Source organism: Sturnira hondurensis, unplaced genomic scaffold, assembly GCF_014824575.4.
Source record: "Sturnira hondurensis isolate 20B ecotype Veracruz unplaced genomic scaffold, ASM1482457v3 Scaffold0003796, whole genome shotgun sequence".
In the NCBI taxonomy this organism is placed as follows: domain Eukaryota; kingdom Metazoa; phylum Chordata; class Mammalia; order Chiroptera; family Phyllostomidae; genus Sturnira; species Sturnira hondurensis.
The window spans coordinates 1,175,278-1,189,780 of record NW_028076427.1 but is presented as its reverse complement, the minus strand read 5'-3'; positions in this window follow the sequence as shown (position 1 = coordinate 1,189,780).

Here is a 14,503-nt window from a genome sequence, read left to right as displayed (position 1 = left end):
TTCAGTGGACACACTTTACATATTGTATTTTGACTTTGCAAATCTATAGCACAATATTCAAACCAGGAAACTGACATTAACACCCACACTGGCCTGCACTGAGAGTTCAGCTTCCCACTGGGTCCCCACTTACACACCCCCGGCTGGGAGGGGTGAGAGGTCCTAGTTACTGGGCCCTTGTGGCTCTCATTGGTCACCACTGAACCGTGGAGAAGATCCCGCCTCTCCTCTAGGCCTCTTCTGATACCACATCAGCGTGGGGAGAAAGAAACGCCTGCTTCTTACTGCCAGGTAAGGGTCAAAGTGCAGGCTGCCCATATGGTCCTCACTGACAGTCCTGAGAGGAAGTTCATCATCACCTGGCAGCACCGTGCTGCAAAGGTGCCCGAGGCTACATCTGGACTCAAAGGGAAAGACACATGTAATTTTTAGCAATAGCATTAAATCCTGTGAAGGTGGAATTCTAGGCTCTCCGTTCACTTTTTGCTAGTACAGGAGGGGATGGGTCAAATTTTTTTCTGTGGTGTTTGGCGGCAATAGAGAAGTGATTGTCTAAAAGGGTTTTGTTTTGCTAAATCGCCCCTTTCCCTGTCTTCCAGCTGGAAAGAGAAGGCTTTTGTCAGGGCTGTTAGTGTCTGCACCCCTCAGAGTATCTGGGGGCACTGGCTTCTTCAACCCCAAGCCTAAGACACAGGAGGCAGAAAGGAAACTTACAGAGTTCCACACTGTCTTGTTCTTTGGGTCCTGATGTCCCTGACCAGTCTGTCTTCTTTTTACTACCTTTAGGAGTTTCCAATTTGTTTTAGGTTTAATACCCAGGGTTTTCAGTTGAACTTAGCAAGAGGAACAGGGAAAAGTGCCATCTACTTCATCCTTCTGGAAGCTTAAGTTTCCAAGCTTGAATTTTGGAAAAAACTCATAAAGATATCCTCTATAGCAGATGCCCCCCACCTGAAAACATTGTGACTGCTTCTCCTAGGCTGCATTCAGTCTGAGCATCTGTTCTTTATGAAAGCACCTTCCATCCCTTTAAATGTCTCACACGTTAGTTATCAAGTACTTTTCCTTCACACATTTCATGAGTTGTAAAGAACAGTTGAATTTTTTTTAGTGTATACTTTTTACAGAAAACCAAGTATCTTTAGATATACTATAGTGAAATTCTCACCTGTAGCAGCTATTCAATAAATCTTGAATGAATATTTATATAAATTAATACATTAATAGACGAAAGCATATAGGTCCCAACTTTTCTGATCCATATTTAAGCCACTAACTTTCCTCAGACCATAACAAAGAGAATTCTGCTGACAGGATTGTCTCTCCCCACTACCACCAAAATGACAGCAAGAATTGAGGACATGCTGACATTGCTTCTCAAAACATTCTTGAGGTCTTCATAAAATAACAACAGAAAACACCAGTGAAAAATCAGAAAGGAAAAGCACAAATTGGGAAAAGTTTGGATCACAGCAGAAAAGAAGCATCGTACAATATGCATGTGCAAGAAGTTCAGGTAGAGGCAGGCAACAGGGTGAATCAGCACCAGCCATCCCAGAACCCGAGCCATTTCTCCAGAACTGTGCCTTTTAAATGTCAGATACAAGGTTACAATGACAGTTGTCAGCAGAGAAGAATTACAGACCTGCAGAACTGCTCACGCAATTCAGTGACTTAGCCTTCTCCCCTCAGGGAGAAGTCTAAGTAAGCAACCCACAGATAACATTTACCTGACATTTTCTCTCTCTTCACCTTGATTGGCAATTCTCCAGTAATTCAGGTTCCCTTAGGCACATCTCTTGGGATCAACATAATTCTCAGAAATCTAGAGAGAAAGAAAGAGAAAAAGAACAACTTCGCTCAGGCCGCCAGCCTTCACTCACTCAATGACCTCACTCTTACCCTGGAATAAGGAGACTAAACTTGTCAGGAAAGCAAAGGCAAACACAAGCAGACCAGGCGCGTCTCAGAGTCCCGACAGCCAGCTGATGAACTAACGCAATTACCCTGACTCACTATTGCCAATTCTGCCTGATGGGAACAAGCAGCCTGTGTCTTATCTGGACAGGAAATCATGTCGTCCCCACTTTCTCCTAGAGCTCTGTACAAGCCAGAGAATTTCTCAGCACCCATCTTAATTCCCAATGAATGGCAACTCGACTGCTGAACAAAGTATTCCTGAGCAGCTCTGACAGGAACTATTTGATTCAGGATGCAGCACCGGGTTAGGTATTTCTGCCTGTCCCACCCGGGCCAGTCCAGGATCTTGAAATCAAGGCTCCCTGCTCACCAAACTCACAGTGCAGCTACGACTCAGGGAGAGGTTTGAATTGTGCACCTCTGTGTCTGACATTTGCTCTGACTCTGAACTCCATCCCATTTCCTACCCAGCTTGAAAGTTGGATTGGTCTGTCTCCCATTTCTGACGCCTGATTCAGTTACCTGATCAATAACTGATGTTGATTTCCTTGCTTTTGACTCTTTTTCTCTCTGAGAGTCATGCTCTCTTTCTACCTATTCGTGCAACTGGCCTTTCTGGATAAAAACCCGCCACACCAAGTTCTTCCACCCTGGACCAGAGTCCGTAAGTCAGCTCGACTTTTGGCCCATCTAGGATGAGTCAAAACATTTTAACAGAAGTAATTATCTGAAAAAACAAATATCCCTGCTATTGCTTTTGTAACACTTTTCTATACCCTATATTTGTCATTCATCAAGTTATTAAAAATAATAAAGAGAACATCTCAATATTTAAAATACTGAAAGGTTATTGTTTTCATTCCAATTTAAACAAGGGAAGAGTATACAGATTTGAAGTTCCGTCTATTTCCCTCTGTTCATTTCCACTCCATTCTCTTTCTCCCCAAAGGCAACTTCTTTTATTAATTTGGTATGAAAACTTCTATGTGTAGATGCATATCCATGAATAACAGAAAGCATTACCTTGAATGTGTTTAAATATTATTATGCTGCATGTTATAAAGATAAATGTGTTTTCACTCAGCATTGTCTTTGACATATATCCATCCATCTATTTATCTGTTATCTCTCATCTATCATCTTCCTATGAACCTATTTATTCATTCATTTTAAACCAATGAACAGTACTTTATTATATGAATAAATAACACATTACATATTCATTTCCCTCCTGAGGAACATTTAAGATGTTTTCAAATTGTGTTCTTATAATGCTCCAGTGGACATTATAGTACTCTTCCATACTGAAGGTTCAAATGTGCTGGTTTTTGCTGGTTTATCCAACTGTGCTAAACTTACTGGGGTATTATCAGGTAAATTTCCTAGATCAAGACCATCATTTTAAAACTGGAAGGACAGACTAAAACAGAATTGAACTGATGGAATAGAATAAAATACCAGGGTTTGTAACACATAATATTGTGGATTGCCTACACAGATGGTCACCAACAATCCTCTCGTCCCAGTGTGTCATTGTCCTGTCTTCATCAAGAAGGGCTGTCTATTACCCCTCTCCCTGGATAGATTCAGGCTGTATCACTTCCTTTGGTCAATAGGATGGGACGGAGTGTTATCCAAGTTCTGAAGCCTGGGTCTGTGGAGGTCTGGCATGTTCTGCTTTTATTCTTACAGAGCCCCGAGCCACCATGCAAAGGCATCCATCCACTCTTCGGGAGAGTCCACATGAAGAGAGAGAAATCCAGCTGTTCTAGCCATCAAAACTGAGGTGCTACACATAGGACTGAAGCCAACTTCAACTAATCAGCTGGAGTCTAAACTTCCAGGATGATGCTTCTCTAAAAATGACCCAGGAGGCCAAGAAATAAAGTTACCAGCTGGGCCCACACTTGAATACAGAACTATGACCAAATATGAGGTTTTTGTTTTAGTCTGCTGAGTTTTAGGTTGCATATAGTAAGAGTAAGAATATTGATATACACAATATGGGCTATGCAATGCTATAGGATCAAAACCTTCAAAATCAATTGGTTTGTAACTCAAAGCCTATGTATCAGTCTGTCCATTTGGCGTTGGCTGGGAGCTCTGTTCTACATCTTACTCCAGGACACAGACTGGGAGAGCAAGTGACCTCTCAAAAAAGTTCCTAGTTACCATGACAGAAGGAATATATACATGTATATAATCTTGGACTAGCAATTAAATGCTTTAGCACAGAAGTGATAAACATCACTTTTCCTTATGACTCACTGGTCAAAACTTGTCATATGACTCCCCCAAGCTTAGCCCAAGCTTAGGGTCTAAGAATTGCGAGTATGTAGGCCTGATGGTGTAGCAAGGAGGCAGGGAGCCGTATTTTGTGAACTACATTATTTCTGTGTGCTTGTGTCAACTTTGATGTACCATGTATTTTTTACTGTATTGTGTGTTTTTTTTTTTTAAAGTTTGAAAAGAAAAAGAGCTCTAAGGTTTATTTGTCAGAGAGAGATCACCAGGTCATAGAGCAGGGACATTATCCACNTCCTTATGACTCACTGGTCAAAACTTGTCATATGACTCCCCTAAGCTTAGCCTAAGCTTAGGGTCTAAGAATTGCGAGTATGTAGGCCTGATGAAGGTGTAGCAAGGAGGCAGGGAGCCGTATTTTGTGAACTACATTATTTCTGTGTGCTTGTGTCAACTTTGATGTACCATGTACTTTTTACTGTATTGTGTTTTTTTTTTTTAAGTTTGAAAAGAAAAAGAGCTCTAAGGTTTATTTGTCAGAGAGAGATCACCAGGTCATAGAGCAGGGACATTATCCACTTTCCCAGGTTTTATGACAATATATTCCACAGTGGCTGCACCAATTTGAACTCCAGAGTTTTGCAATGCAGCCCTGCCCATCAGTGCTTCCTGAGAATTCTCATTCCCTCATATTCACACCAAAATTTAGAATTGTTTAATTTTTAACTTGGGCAATTTGTTATTTTAAAAATATCCTGTTTCTCCTTCTATGTTCTTAATTATTAGTGAGTCCTTAATTAATAATTAGTGAAGTACAGTATCACTTCATATATTTACTGCCTATTCTGGTTCATTATCTGTGATTTGCCTGTTCATATTTTTTGCTTATTTTATACCAAATTATCTGATTTTTTCTCATTGGACTCTTTAATAGGTTCTAGGTACTAAATTTGTTCAGTAACATATTCTCACCAACCTTCTATTTCTGTGCACATTTTACCCTTTTCCTTAGCAGAGTTAAATGAATCAGCCTTTTCCTTTATGACTTGTGCTTCTGACTTGCCTAAAACCATTACTTCTTACCCTGAATTTATGAAGATGTTTTCTATAATTTAATTTAACATTTTTATAAAAACATTGCCACTTCACAATCCATCCTTTTCCCACCAATGCATAATGTTTTGTTTTATACGAAACTTCCATACCTATACTATATTTCAGGAATACCAAGGGTGGATAGGTGCAATCTTTCCTAGCAGAAGGCAGTAGGAGGATAGATACACTGCCTATAGAAAACATTTTGAAACAATGAAAAAACTGACTCTGACTTATTACTTTTATTTTTATCATGCATCAGCAATTCTAAACAGTACTGGTCACAAAATCCTTTTCCCTGCCAGAGGAACTTCCTGCACGGGGGTGGGGACCCCTGGACAGGTACCTAAGCATCTGCATCCCTCCTGCAGTCCAACGGATAAATTTGTGAATCAGAGAACACAATATGAAGAGATAGACCACATGGTTTAAATTCTAAAATGTGTAATAAGCTTTGATATCTAATAGAACAGTTTCCTTCCTTGTTTTTTTTAACAAGCCCTGTTTTTGATCTTTTTCTCTTCCATATTGATTCTGTCATCATTTTGTCTAGTTCCACAAAAACAAAACCTGTTTATGTTTTTTAATTGCATTGTCTTAAATTTATAGAACAATATTGGGAGAAGTGTCATCTTCTGACATATTGAGTAATCACATTCATGGGTATTATTTATTTGTCATTTAATTTTATCTTCCTTAATATTAGTATGGAATTTTCTCAGAAAACTAAAATTGGACCTGCCCTTTGACCCAGCAATTCCACAGCTAGGATTGTATCCTAAGAACCCTAAAACACCAATCCCAAAGAACAATGCACCCCAATGTTCATAGCAGCACAATTTACAATAGCCAAGAGTTGGAAGAAAACTAGGTGCCCATCAGTAAATGAATGGATCAAAAAACTATGGTACATATACACAGTGGAATTCTATGCAGCAGAAAGAAAGGAGCTCCTACATTTTGCAACAGCATGGATGGAACTAGAAAGCATTATGCTGAGTGAAATAAGCCAGGTGTTGAAGGACAAATACCATATGATCTCACCTTTAACAGGAAGCTAAACAACAAAACAAACAAGCAAGCAAAATATAACCAAAGACACTGAAATAGAGAACAGGCTGACAGTGACCAGAGGAAAGAGGTGAGGGAATTTCAGGGGAAATAGGGGAGGGATTTAGAGGAACATATATAAAGGATACATGGACAACAACTGAGAAGGGTGGAAATGGGAGGGAGGGGGGAGCACAGGAGGTGGGATGGGAGTAATAGACAGAAAACTGTACTTGAAAAATAATTTTAAAATTTTAAAAAATAATAATAAAAACTCATGGATATGAACAATAATGTGATTGCTGGGGGGAGGGGACTGTAAGGGGCTTAAATAGTAATGGAGAAGAAAACAGTAAAGATTAAATCAAAAATAAAATATATTACTAAAATAAGTAAATCATATTTGTACAGAAAAAAAACTTTGTTTTAGTTACATATAAAATAATATTAGTAATATTTTGTAAATTTCTCCAAAATAAGTCTGTGTGCTCTTGTTACATCAATTCCTTAACATCATGGCTTATTGTTACTATAAATGAGATTTTTCCTGCTATAAATTGTATGACACTATCACTGATTTTTTTAATGCTGAGTTTATACCAAGAATAATGGTGAATTCTCTGTTTCTAAAGTTTCTCTATAAATTCTGTTATATCTCTTTATTTCATGTCTGTCTTTCATTTTTCTTGTCTAACTGCAATGCCTAGTTCCTCCATTACCATGAATAGTAGTAGTAAAATCAGGACACTTTCTGATTTTACAGAAAATGCTTTTAACATTTCACACTGACTATGACCCTTGCTATAAATTATAGTAGATATCTATTATCAGGGTAAAAGTTTTCCCTTCTTATTCTAGTTTAAGAGTTTTAATCATTAATACATGTTGAATTGAGTTTTTAATAAATGTATTAAGGTAATGAGAAGATACTACAATAGAAAATTAAAATAACAGATTTTCTAGTATTAAACTCTTCATGCATTCCTTATATAAACTCAGTATAACCATAGTATATTTTGATAGATTTCTGGTAATTCTGTTATACGATTTTATATTTATATTTCTTAAGTGAGATCGATCTGCACTTTCCCTACTCACTCTAATCCTTGGGTTTTTCTCTGAAGATTTTATTACCCTGATTATATATGAGGAGTGTTCTCAGTTTTTATTCTATGCAAGTTTGTGTATTACATTGAGATTAATTGGTCCTTGAAATTTTAGTAGAACACTTGTGTACTCATGTGTAATTTTGAAGTATGTTTTTAAAATCTCCCAATGTATACTTTCATATTATCTTTTTTATCATTTATTTATAATAATTTATTTTGGGTTAGAAAATGAAAGTATAAAAATAAAATTTTTAAATATGTTTTGAGCCTTGTTTTATGACTTAGAATACTGACAGCACACTTCGTAAATTTCTATTATACTTAAAAAATATATAAATGTTCTTGGTGCAAATGTTCTATGTAAGTCCATTTTAAATATATAACTCCTAAATAAACATCTTCAAATTTCATCTTCAGAAAATGTTTTCTCTTAAATTCCATAATTCTCTATTCAACTACTTGCTTGAGATTTTCATGTTTTGGTAGCACAGACAATTCAAAATCAACGTGCTCAACTCATAACCCTTCTTCCTTAACATTTTTTCCTCCTATATTACACCTCAGTAGACACAGAACTGGCTCCCACTTGATTTACTACTACCTAGCTTGTCATTTTTGTTCTCAACTTTAGCCACAAGGGTGATTGTCTTGGCAATTCAATCTTGCCATTCTCTTGCTCAGACACTTTGAATCCCAATAACTTACAAGTTGGAATTCACATTTTATAATACTGTCTTCCAGGACCTTCGTTCAGTACACCTTATCTTGCTCTCCAGTATTAGCGCTTGCCATTTTTGTCTCATTCTTTTTCCTCACAGTACATTATTCATAGTTCTCTACACACATCAGGATATTTCCAATTACTGCATCTTTCTTCAGGATTCTCTGTTCACATATATTGGATTGGCTTAAGAGTTTTTTGGGTTTTTTTTTTCTATAAGATGGCTCTACTAGCACTTAGTTGTCTCTAATTTCAATTGAAACAATTTTGTTAGATTATATTGTGACAGCTATAAGAGTGCATTAAAAAACATCAAAATTAGTGAATTTTTGCACAGCCATTTAAATATTTGAAGATGGAAGAAAATACACAATGTTTTTGGCATCTTATGCTTTTTTATTTCAAGAAAGGTAAAAATACCACTGAAACGCAAAAAAAGATTTGTGCAATGTATGAAGAAGGTGTTGTGACTGATCAGATGTGTCAGAAGTGGTTGGCGAAGTTTCATGCTGGAGATTTCTCGCGGGATGATGATGCTCCATGGTCAGGGAGACCAGTTGATATTGACAGTGATCGAATCAAGACATTAACTGAGAACAATCAATGAAGTTATTTGTAAAAACGAATAATGAGTCTTTAATTTTATGGAAAAAACTAAGTGGATTTTTTGCCCAACCCAATACTTTCCTCCCCTCTCCTCCTAATTAACATCATCTCCTAAGACACAGTTCAGCTGTTATCTCCTACGGAAAACAAACTCTTCTCTAATTCCCTTTTCTCCTCTCCTCCTATGCATTGCAATACAGAGACGCTCACAATATTACTGCTGCACTTAAAGCTGATTTTTTAAATTATCTTTGCCTATGTCTACATTCCCTTTCTGGATTGAGGTATAATGGACATATAACATTTTATTAGTTTCAGGTATACAACATAATGATTCAATATTTGTAAGTAGGTGTGTCCTCTTAAGTTATTTTGTTGTTTGAATTTTCCTTATTTCATTACTGATTTTATCTATTTGATATCAATTATTGAGAGAAATATAGAAATCTGTTATAGTGGTATATTTGTCATTTTCTCTGTGTGTATCTGTCAAGTTTTTGCTTTATATATTTTGAATTATATTATTTGGTTTACATAACTTAAAAATGCTGGAAGCAGTACAACTCTCCATCAATAGATGAGTGGATAACACAACTATGGGACATTTACATAGTGGAATACTACTTGGCCATAGAAAAGAAAAAAATTTACCCTTTGCAACAGCATGGATGGACCTGGAGAGCATTACACTAAGTGAAATAAGCCAGCCAGAGAAAGACAAATACCACATGATTTCATTCATGTGTGAAATGTAATGAAGAAACTGAACTCACAAAGAAATGAGAGAAGGACTCAGAGGTAGAAAGTAGGATGACAGCTATGGGGTAAGTTTAGGGGGTGGAAGGATTCAGCAAAAAAGGTAAAAGGTCTCATGGGTATGGACAACAGTGAGCTGATGTTTGGTGGAGACGGGTGTAAGGAGGCTAAATGGCAATGGAAAAAATACAATAAAAACAATTTTATATGTTTTTAGATTTAAAAAAATACAGCTTCTGCCTGGCTTGCGTGACTCAGTCAGTTAGAGAATCATCTTGTATATCAAAAGGCCACGGGGTTCTATTCCCTGTGAGGGCACACACCTTGGTTGCAGGTTCAGTTCCCAGTCGGGTGTATGTGATAGGCAACCCATAAATGTTTCTCTCTCACATTGATGTTTCTCTCCCTCTCCTACTCACTTTCCCTCTCTCTAAAATTAATAAGCATGTCCTTGTTTGAGGGGGAAAGAAGTAAAAATTATTCAGCTTCAGAGCGATACAATATTTAGCAATTCATTTTGACTTAACGGATATTATCTAAATATTAAGTAAGCTACACCATCTTTCTGTGGGTTAGTGTGATTTAAATAATTGTGGTTCTGCCCCTGTGTAGAGTCAGAGGTGAGGTGAGTAAGCCCATTAAAACATATTATGAGTCTAGAAAGATTATAAAACTTTATGAGCCTCAGTTATCTCACTTATATAATGAATGTCTTGATTATGATGATCTTTAATATTCTTTACAACTCTGACATTCAATGATCTTCTACCTTTTTTAGCTTGATTTGTATTGTGCCAAAGTCCTCCATTTCCTCTAACATGCATTTGGTCAGTCTATGAAATAATATAAACGTCCAGCTATTCCAGGTAATTCTATTTCCCAAAGGAAGAAGTCAGAAGGCCATGCTATTTGGTTGAAAGTTTTTTTAAAGTTATTTTTACAAGTATGGCTTTCATCATAGTCTAGCAAACAAAACATTCAAGTTCAAATCTGTATTAGATTTTGATCTGTTCTACAAATTCTTTGGATCACATAATAGCCATATAGAAACAGAGAGAAGAAAGCTCTAAATGAGGGAAAGAAGGGCAGAGATGATGCCTTCATCCCCGCAGGAGGATGGAATTTACAATAACCTACACACCATTCCCTGAATTCTGGCCAGAAACATTTTGTTCAACAACTGCCGGCCAGCAGGCTTATCGTTAAATATGATATAATTCAACAAATAAATATTAATCCCCTCAAGTCTAACACAAAGCATAGTAACAATTTAAAGCCAGAAGTGTTATTAGGCATCATTAATTCCTGACTTTTCAATTTAGAAACAGAAAATTAGTACCCAAACAGTGATTTACCATGCTGAGTTTAACAGAGTATGCTTCTGATAAACATGTATTGATTATTAATTTATTTTACCTAGAACCTGCCAGAAACATTGAACCTTAGGTCTGTGTAGATTTTTATTTTATTTTAATTGTTGTAGATTTGTAACTCCCTTTCACTAGCAATTGTGAAGAACAGAATTATTTTTGTTTATTCCTCACAATTTTTACTACTGTATCCTCACATACATTTTAAAGAAGATTCATAAACTATGTTGAAACACTGAAAATACTTTGACTCAAAGATTTTGAAAATATTTTTATATCAACTTAGAAATGCTTCTTCTTAATTCAACTCTTTTCTTCTCCCTGGGGCTACCAAATGTTATGTTTTTGTTCCTTATCATTGGCATGAATAATTATGACTATAGAATCTTCATATTATAAAATAATCAAGTTCACACCAGCTGGATTGCCTTCAAAATACCTCTTCAAGACCTTGTGGGTTCAAGAATTTGAGTAGTACATATTATATGCATTGAGTTCTGTGACTCTCTGTAGCCATTCCTAATACTTTAAAATATTATTAGAATTATTAAACAAATAGAACTTTAAAAAAATTCACAATAAACTCCATAGGAGAGAATAGTTACCAAAATGCTAGGTTATGGAAGCTCCTTCAGATAACTTTATTTCTTGCAGTATGTAGTACTTCAGAGATAAAAATATTCTTCAAGGTTGTCTAGGCCAGTGGTTCCCAAGGTGCAGTCCCAACACCAGTATCATCAGCATCACCTGGGCACTGGTTTAAAAAGCAACACTCTCAGTAGCCAGAGACAGCCGTAGTCAGAAACTATGGAGAAGGTAAAGGGATCACCAACCTATGTTTTAATATTCTCCTGGCTTATTCTGATGTACACTCATTGGAATCAGAAACTTATTTAAAGAAATACAAGTTTGAGAACCATTAACTCAGACCATCCTGCGTACTCCCCGTCTGCATTGTGTAAATGGGGGGAATGGAGTGCAGGGAGTACATTATAACCCCCATGTCTTGAATATTCTAACTCCCTGGCTTTCCTCAGGTTACACGAAAACTCAGTAACAGACCCAGGATGAGAACATGTTTCCTTACTCGTGCATACCGGAGATATAGAATAATAGAATATTAAAGGTAAAAAAGACTGAGACCTAATCATTGTATGTTATGTTCTTACGTATCGTGTATTTTACTTTACTAGTTACTATAATAATAATTGTTTAATGTCTATGTTTTCTACTGAATTTGAATCTCACTAAAGTGAGAGACCATAACTGTTTTGATCATCATAAATTCTGCAGTCTTCGCAGTAATCTACAACAGTAGCTGCTTAATAAATATTTGTTGATCAAATAGTGATTGACTATATAAATATAAAATTATTTTCTATAATTCCAGAGACCCACAATAATACAGAGTTTCAATCATATTCTTTTTCTAACCTGGTAAAGTTTTCTTTTCTTCTTTCCTGTTTTTAATTCTCTCCTACAAGTGTTCTTTCAGGGCTTTAAGAGAGAGAGGGAGGGAGAGACAGACAGGGAAACATTGATTGGTTGCGTCCCATCCATACCCAAACTGAGGAGCTTACGTGCCCAAACCAGGAATATATGCCCGGACCAGGAACTGAACCCACAACCTAGTTATGTGTCTTGACCAGGAATCCAACACACAACCCTTCAGTTATGGGACCATGCTCCAACCAACTAAGACCCATTGGTCAGGACTAATCTGGTAAACTGTTAATAAAAAACATTTTTACTCTGCTGAACTTTATACATATATAAATTGACAGTTTGGAAGGAATCGCTGGAAGGTAGGGAAGAATGATTTATATTGTTTAGAAGTATGTTGTAATGTGTCCCAAAATAGAAAATCCATGAGATCTTGGAATTACCTCTGACTCACAGAGGAACCTGGAAAGAAAAGAAGAATATTATGCTTCTATATTAACAGTACAACTCAGAAGAGAGAATCATCAATTTTTATTTCCAAGTACACACCTCTACAACTTAACCTAGGGCACTTACAAAAATATATCTTCTCTTTAACAAGTAAATCAACTATGATCCTTCTTGACACGAATATCAATGCATATGTACATTGCATGTCAAACTCTCCTTCAGGTTAAGTGAAAGCTATATTCTAAAAGAATATCTGACACTTTACAGAAGCACCTAGAATAATCCTTTGTGTGAAGACATACAGACAAGGTTTCTAACAAAAAGCAAAGCGTTAGAGTTTAGACAGGAGCAAAAACTAAAACTATAAGTTTCACCTCTGATCCGTGCCAGCTGTGCAACCTTGAGTACATGTCTCCTTCTCTGTTCTGTAAAATGGTGGATAATAATAGTACCTTCCTTCTAAGAATAAGAGTGTTCAATGCATTAATACGCATAAAGTACTTAGACATAAATGTTACTTATTATTATGAAGAACAGAGCACTAAATTAGGACTAACCCACATTCTACGTATTTCTCAAACAATGTGCTCTCAAAATTAAAAATAGATTGGCTAAGCAGTTTTTTCAAGCAACTAGACTTATATTTCAAATATGGAAAGCTCTCTACTCTCTCCTTTGATAACTCCACCAAACCCACAAGATGTGGGTCAACCAAATGGCACGTTGTAAATTACTTAGAGAATGGCAAACACTATAGAAATAAAAGATAATAACAACGTAAAAAAATATCCAATTTCTTTGTATAGCCTTCCATGCTGTCCTGGCCTTTGGCTTCTCCCTTGCCGCTCTCCTCACCTTAGACACCAGGTGTCCGATGGGCCCGTGGACATGTTGCTCTTCCTCATGCCTAGAAAGCTGCTTAGAGCAAACGTTCTAATCACCAATTGCTTATCCTTCAGGGTCTGCTTGAAAATCATTTCCTCAAGAGAACTTTCCCTCAATCAGGGAGAGAAAGAGGAAGAAAGCCTCTGTTATATGCTTTTGTACTGACTGTGCTTAGGCTATAATTGCAATGAATTATATATGTAAAGTCTGTCTACTATGCCAGACTTCAAGAACCCCAAAAGTGATCTATGCGTCCATCTTGTCCTGCACAGAGTAGACACTAAGAAACAAACACACACAAAAAAAGCCTGTTGATGGAATAGGCGAGTGAAGCATCCATCTAATCTGGTAATAAGTAAAAGAAAATGTTAAAGAGGAAAGCCAGATTCTCTGTGTTCTCCAACACTATCCTTTTATTTTATATAGCTAAAAAACTCCCAGTGGGTTTTGTGAGAAAATAAAATGTTTTTGACGTTAGCCATATAAAAAAGCTGAAAAATAAGCCTGATGCTGGACTTTTCCATAAACATACTGAAAAACTGAGCTGCTTCTGTATACATATTTCCAACTGTGTAAATACACAATGAAGAGATGTTTTCCTTTCTTGCATTTAGTATAATTTTAAATGTTTTTTTTTAAAAACAGCAATCATTTGATTACAAAATTAATTTTAGATTCTAAAAATAATCCCCTGGTCCTGCTCTCATCGAAACGTTAGTACAAGTCTGCAAGGATGCCTGACCCACGGCACTTAGCAGATGCAGCAGCAACTGCCAAAGGAGAGAGCAAGGATCCAGGTACCTTCTTTTGGTCTTTTTGTAGTCTAGTGATGAAGCTGTAAATGTGGATGTTGT